The sequence below is a fragment of the Dysidea avara genome, chromosome 1, assembly GCF_963678975.1.
Source record: "Dysidea avara chromosome 1, odDysAvar1.4, whole genome shotgun sequence".
NCBI classification, from domain to species: domain Eukaryota; kingdom Metazoa; phylum Porifera; class Demospongiae; order Dictyoceratida; family Dysideidae; genus Dysidea; species Dysidea avara.
Genome location: NC_089272.1, coordinates 40,908,813 through 40,916,732, shown reverse-complemented (window position 1 = coordinate 40,916,732; position 7,920 = coordinate 40,908,813).

The following is a 7,920-nucleotide window of genomic DNA, read 5'->3' as shown; positions in this document are numbered from 1 at the left end:
CACCATGTGTGGAAGAATTTGATTAAATAAACTGGGGATATTTAGAAAGTAGATGAATCGCTCTACAAAGTGAAAATATAAAACTTTTGATTGAATGTAAGTGTGATTTGCACTGGGCGAAATTTCCATGTAAGCTTGTAGTACATGAGTATAAAATGTGTATGAAATGTGTCATTTCAATAGCATTTCATATTTAGAAAATTCATGGATTTCAGTGGAGTTTCCTGCAGAGGATAGAGAAAGATTTACTGCATCTAGAATGGTGCTGGAAATGAGGCAGTGAAGAATTGTACATTTCAACACTGTGAAATGCATGCAGCATGTAAAAGATCCTGTAGCTGAAATCAACATTTTCTACATTGTGCATCTGCTTTATAGCGCACTACTGTATATAGCTAGCAATTCCTCGCTTCTGTGTTTTATTTACTACCCATAATACAGTATAGCTATACCATACTTCATTAATAACCAATAAAAGCACGTCATCTGTACAACAAATATAAAACAGGATGATTGGCTATGTTTCAGTTCATTGATCAAAATTGACCAGTAAACATGCATCAGGATTCTGAAGATGTTACATTCTCAACACAGCTGTTCTACCAGTGAGTCAGTTGAGTGAAGCTTTCTTCTCATAATCTGCTTCATAGTTCTTGACAGTGTGTTATAGCTAGCATCTGTAAAAATTTCATTACAATAAAATATTGCTAAGTAAGGCAAGTGTAGCAAACCTTAGTCACTCATAACTTTCACAAGATCCAGCCATGATCACACGTTTTTCCACTACCAAACTTCAATAGACATCTACAAAATGCTCATTTTTCCAAGAACAATACCAGAATTTAATCAGCATTTCATCTGCTACCACAAGACGTCATCAATGGTCCAAGTTTTTAAAGAATCAGTAGTTACTTTTGTCACTTCCTTTGACAATTTTTACTAGTGGTGTTAATGGAATCTCACTGCCATGCCATGATAGATAATAATATAGCGAATCATGACTAATTAGCCACATCTGCTTGCCTCACAGTTGCTACAAATGCAGCTCTTCCTAAGTCTTTCTACAAAGTTCCCTACGTTAGGCTAGCTTACACACTTGCAGTCATCAAGTAGACTTTACCAATTCACTGTGAGGTAATGTACTAGAGGCGATGAATGCTTTTGGTATGCACCCAGCTGACTCTCAATCAGGGGTGTAATATCCTCTACAGTGGTGGATTTAGGGGGGGGGGGGGGGGGGGGGGGGTTCAAGGTTTCCATGGAACCCCCTTTGAAAAATGATTATGCAACAGTTGAGTACTTTAATTAATTATTGCAGCATGCGCGTATAAAAAGTGACAACGCGATGTACATGCTCAGCACTCCATAAATATAGATTTAGTAAATATTTATTTTTCACACTAAAATTGGTTGCCAAATGCAGTCTCAGAGCATCACAATTTCTAAAATTTCCTTGGGGGGGGGGGGGGGGACCATGCCCCAGACCCCCTAGCACAGGTGTCCATGAGTATGCTTCTCATGCATAGGCGGCGAAGAGAGGGTGCTGCAACTATTTAATGGGGTGCTGAGCACCCCAACTCATAGTTGTATTGTGCAATAGTTGTCACTTAAACTTCCAGAAACTTGTCAGTCATGATCAAAATACTCTAATAGAGCAGTCACCCCAATAGAGCAGTCACCCTAATACAACTAAAGCATGTATTAAAATAAAATTAATAGACTAGTATTTGAGTAACAGTTAAAACCACATAAAATGCCTCCAAATTCAATTTCCTGACACCTAATTTTCAAAAATTTCCTGGGGGGGCATACTCACAGACCCCCTAGAATTAGCATGCTTTGCACACCCACTAGTACTACCAACATAAAGTTTGGGCACCCCCGACTAGCATCCTATGCGTGCAGTGCATATGTCCACCTTCTAAACTGGAAATCCCCTTTATAAATTCTTAGATCCGCCACTGCTCTATATCCCTTTCTCCAGCAAACGACCTTGATCCATGTTATCATTTTGTAGCTGCCAAATGAGTATAGCACTGTAGCTAGGTGTAGCACTGTAGCTAGCTATGTACTAGTGTAGCAAAGGTTAAATAGCGTAGCTACTATAATATGGCATGGCGTCACTGGCAACTGAAAACGATGAGAGAGACAATATCTATGAACGATATCAAGATGACAGTAACAACAATGCTGTGACAGTCTTATTATAGTTATACCTGCAGGTAAGTCTCCCATGGAGCACAAGCACTGTTCTAGTTCTGAATGACGTAGCTACAGCAAGCCAGCTTCCATTGATATTCCTCGTTGTTAGCTGCGAAGAATCGAAAGAAATATGCAGCGAATGTGATTGTGGGCAATCTTGTGCATGCATGCAGTTGGTATATATATGAGCATGAAAGCATATTTTTTAGAGCGATGACCTCGTGATAAAATGATCTTAGCTATCGGCAGCCATATAGTCAATGAAAGCAGTGGGTACACCGTGGCTAATTAGATTGTCCAAATCAGTAAAATATTCATGTACTTGAATGCATTCCTATCAACTTCTTAGTCAGCCTTTTAAACACACAAAAGACAATGCGTTCAGCTACCACATTTCTACCTGGTGAACCAGACCTTGGACATCAGTGTGCTCCTCATGTAGGTGCTAGGAGTCATCGCAGGCATAATCCTCCTGGGGCAGGACTAGCTAGTATAACCCACAGAAAGGTGTAGCTACCATAATTACAGTATCTCATGTGAATGTGTGCAGTGGCGGATCTAGAAATTTTCAGAGGGGGTTTCAGATTCCACTCAACTTCAGCCTAGCTGTAAGTCGAAGACCAAAAAAAAAAAAAAGTTCACAACCTGCTGTAGAACGCCGTAATTGTGATTTCAAAAACTAAAGTATGAAGTTTTTTCGCCAGTAGAGAGTCCTTCCATATAACTCGTGGTGATTTTATCACCCACGCGACGACTCGTCAATAAATTTGGAGCATGCGCTAATTTTAGAAGGGGTTTCAGCTGAAACCATTGCAACCCCCCTGCATCCACCACTGGTGTGGGCAGCCCAAGTCCCACCTATACCTTCACCCACTACCTATGCTATACCAGAGCTATGGATATTTATGCTATACCAGAGCCGTCTGCCCAGTGCTGCCTCATACACTTACACACACACACGCACACACACACACACACACACACACACACACACACACACACACACACACACACACACACACACATACACACACACACACAAACGCACACACACACACACTCTACACAACATTAAATAAACCATATCTGATACTAAGTTTAGAATGTGCCTATGTAAATTCTTCCCTGTATGTAGTGCTGATTGTGCCTACTAAAGGTAATGGATTTGATATTGACAGACTGTTAGTAGCTATAGTAGTATTTTGTGATTCAAAACATCTATAGGCCATGCTTCCATGCATGGATCAAAAGCAATAGCAAAGTAAAAAAGTCCTTCCAAGCAATGGCGACACAAAGACTAACAGCTGTTGCTTCAAGCCACCAAATGGATATAACCATTAACACTAATGAAATAATGTGCTGTGGTGGATACCCAGTATGCAAATTCATAGAGTAAGTTACTTTGCAACACCATCAGTGCTTGCTTTGAAGAGCTTTTACTCAATATGCTTCACACATCACTGTGCCAATTGTGAACACTTGGCACTTTTTAAACGCACACATTAGGGTATAAAGCTGCAGCTACCACCAGGATGAGGTAACACAGTTAACACATTTAAAGCTGCAGCTACCACCAGGATTAGGTAACACAATTAAGCAGGACACATGTGCATGCATAGATAGATTGCATTCTGTCTTAGGAGCCTCTGAGATTAAAAAATAACTCTTAACTTGCTACATGTTTAACACATATTCTTGACATGTAGATACTAGTAGAGGTTTGGTGTGCACATAGTGTGTGAGACAGCAACAAGAGGAGAAGTGTTGCTAACCAACTCCTAGCAAATGGGCTAAAACTGTTGATCTGTGATTGGTATTGCTCATCTCACACTGCTCTGCTACTATTAACAAGTGTAATAATGAGAGAAGCCCACTAAGCATGCAAGTAGGGTGGCCTGTGTGGCTGGTGAGGTTTCAACACTATTAGTGGTGTTCCATATAAGGTAATTTTGAACTTAGCACTGTTACCACACAACCTGGCAGAACAAAGAAATACAGCAGGTAGCTGTAGTTTATGTACAGTATTCAACTAACAACATTTAAAAGTAGGTCTACAAAACATTTGAATATAGTTATGTGTAATCCATAACCACCAACCTTCTCTGATGTCATTACTCACGCAGTTTATTAACAAATAGCTAGCTTCAGAAAAACTTTACTCCACATGCAAGTCCATGCACATTGCCAGCTTCTAGCTACATGTCACATCTAGGTCTACAGTTGGTCCCATAATGTTATTTAGGCCTACAGGTCTCCACATCTCTGTCATATGCTTGGATGGAAGCCATTTAACTGTAAAACAACATTACAATCAATAAACCACCTAAGTGCTAGTGTTGGCTGTCTTTACCTCTACAGTAGTCTATCATAACCTCTTGGTACATAGTACACATACATACATAGCTTAAATTTTTATTCATACAATCAAGAGTCCGTTATATACATGAAATCTTACTGTCATATACATTACATACGCCTGTATACTTGTCAGGAAGTTCCCATTGGCAGTGACACAAAGACTAACACCTGTTGGTTTTAGCCACTAGCCACTGATTGTGGGAGAGACACCATACATTTGGTGATGAATACCCTAGACAAAAATGGAGGACCTCAGTGGGTTATACATTTAGCTAGTAATTCTGTGTGCAATAGCTGCATCATACTGTCTACATTGCCTGATACATGCATGCAGTGCATTAAGTTGCAACTTGAATAGTTTTACTCAAATTGTACATATAGCCAGTATTCAAGGACTCAATCAAACCTTGAGGGGTACAGTATAAGAAACCTTATAGCAAAATTAGCCTTATTGCTCAAATCCAACTGTGTATAAAAGACTGATAGTCACTGTTATCAGTATTTCTATAAAGTTCGAACAATATTATAGGCAGAGCAGCTGGATTCTTCAAAGAAATTATTATTATAATTGGCCAAAAGCATTTCAAAGCATTTGAATATAGTTATGTGCAATTCTTCAAGACTATGAATATGACTATGATGTCATTGCTTTTGCATTTTATTGGCAAATGATTCTTTCTGTGAATGAATGCTATCCCACTAGGGACCTGTGATTTTCTTATATTTTAATGGCAGTGGAGCTTCACTCCACATGCAAAACGTAACTCCATATGCAAGTCTACGTACATTATGGCAACTCCAATGGGGATGTGGCGATTATGCCGGCATAATTTCAGGCATAATAGGTATGTGTGGGAATCAGAATTATGCTAGCATTTTGAGGTGATTATAAAGTTTTAACAGTAGAAAAATCTGCAGATTGCACAATCCCGTTAAAAAGATCAAGATACTCTAATAGAGCAGTCGGTAACTCTAATAGAACAGTCACTGAATATTATTTACTCTAATAAAGCAGTCACATTGAAATGAAATACTGTAATACTAAAGAATTCAAGACTATCTGAAGCTTAAACATCAATGAAAATGGTCTGATACAGCAATGAACTGGCATTATTAGCCAATTATGGTGGCATAATTTTGGGAATAATGAGCAATTCTCAAAAGCATAAAAGGTGATTTTTTGAGCACTACTCAAAAGCATAATGCTCAATTTTTGGAGCATAATAGCCTCATGCCTAAACTCCAAACATCCAGAAAATAATCTCCACTCTTTGGTTAGTCACGGATGAAGTACACATATATACTGTAATTGTGACCTCCCCTAGTCTCAGTTGAGGCTTTTACAGCCTAAAATGATGTGATATCATCATAGCTATATTTAGTTTGCTTGCTTAGTCGCTTGCTTCAAATAAATGTAAACCAACATTACAACCAATATGTCACCTGAGCGATAACCATGGAATGCTAGGATGACATCAACTTTAGTCACTGCACTGTATGTTTTAATCCTGTTATATAACTAATGGAATATATTTATTTCATGGTCCTATATCTATATACACTAGGGGAAATTCTTATGGTGTACATCTATTCATAGTCACTTACACTTTCTGCATTATTGCTTTGTGTTTAATTCTTATCTCCTGGCAACCAAGTGCAGGTTATTTTATTGTCAGTAATCAGTACCATTGATCTTTACATGGTAATCATTGTAAAATTCACAAAAATTATTGCACTGATATGTTTTTAATCATTACAACAAATCCAGGTATGCCCTTCTAGTATACAGTACCATAATGCTTGCAATATTTTGATCTACGTACCCATGCAGGATGTAACTATCTATATATGTGTGTTGACTTTTATATACGTAGTTGAAAGCTAGTATCATTACTATGTGCCATAGCTTTTTTTTTCTGTAGCATAGTATACAGCAACTGAGAGATACAGTGTAGTTGGTTTAAACACAATTCTGGTATCATGTAAAGTTACTTTTAAAAGTAAAATGGAGCTTCCTTATTATAACAATTCATGTTACACCGCTAAAAAGTCATTGCAATGTATAAATCAAAAGCATAATACAGGTTACAGTCTTACATATTGTTGTAAAGACACCCTTGGTTGGCAGTGCCAAAAATTTTTATCTGAAATATGATATGTTGAAAACCTATATATATGTTGAGAACCAAGTGTTGGCTCAGTATTACACTTAGCTATTACACGTACGTATGAAACCTGCAGTATCCAGTTAGTTGACTGCTACATTTTCACTAGTCATCAGAAAAATTTCCTACATGCTGACGCAAGCAGGAATTTAACTTTTCATGCAGTGGTAAACAAATTCAGAGTGGGATCTTCCAGGGAGATGCTATCTTTACTCTTATTTTGTGTGGCATTAGCTCCACCAAGTTATCTACTGGATTGTGACCAACTTGGATACAGATTTAAGAATGGGGTCACTATATAAACCATCTTTGTATATGGACAACTTAAAACTTTTGCTAAATCAGAAGCACAACTCCAATCACTTATACTCATAACCTATTCATTTTCAGTTTGAATAATAGGTAGGGTTTCAAAAGTGTGCCAGTGCAGTTTTACATTGTAGTTTAACATTATCAACTTTTTGATGGCTTTATCAAGAATCTTTCCTCTACCATAGTATGTTCACATTGAGCTGAATCCTCAAAAACATTTAATAACTCATGGATGCAATTACACACGATCTTGAAATTTGGCTCATTTGTAGTACAGTAACTGCTTGACCCGCTAAAAATATTTTAAAATCTTGTTGTCCAAATGTTTGACATAAAAATTATTTACAACCAATCAAAATTTTCACAATACATTTCCTATGGAGAAGCCAGTGTCCTTTACGGCCCTTTCCCAAACTTGTAATGGAGTCAAACCATACGTGTGTGTTGTTGAAACCTTTGTTGAAACCTTTGCTGTTACCAATAATCATCTGGTTGACTGAAATGTTAACTCTGTTGAGAAAAAAAATCCACTTTTAATTTTTAGCTGTTTTTCAGGATTTAGCTCAACATGAACTTACTATAAACTGTGCAAGTACTTAGAAATTTATGTGGCAGGATCTGTGGACTAGCTATCCAAAAATAAAGAATCTTGTTCATTAGCTATAATAATAATTTCCCAATGCAATAGAGTTGTTATTAATATAAGTTATATATATATATATATATATAATTATTTAATTTCCCTCTTTTTTACAACCTATACATATGATTGTATATCTAAATTTATACTTGCTTGTATATTTTGTTCTAGAATAATTAACTTACTGAGAGAAAACAGCTGGATCACATCATCTAGTATGGCAGAAAATGACACAGAAGTGTA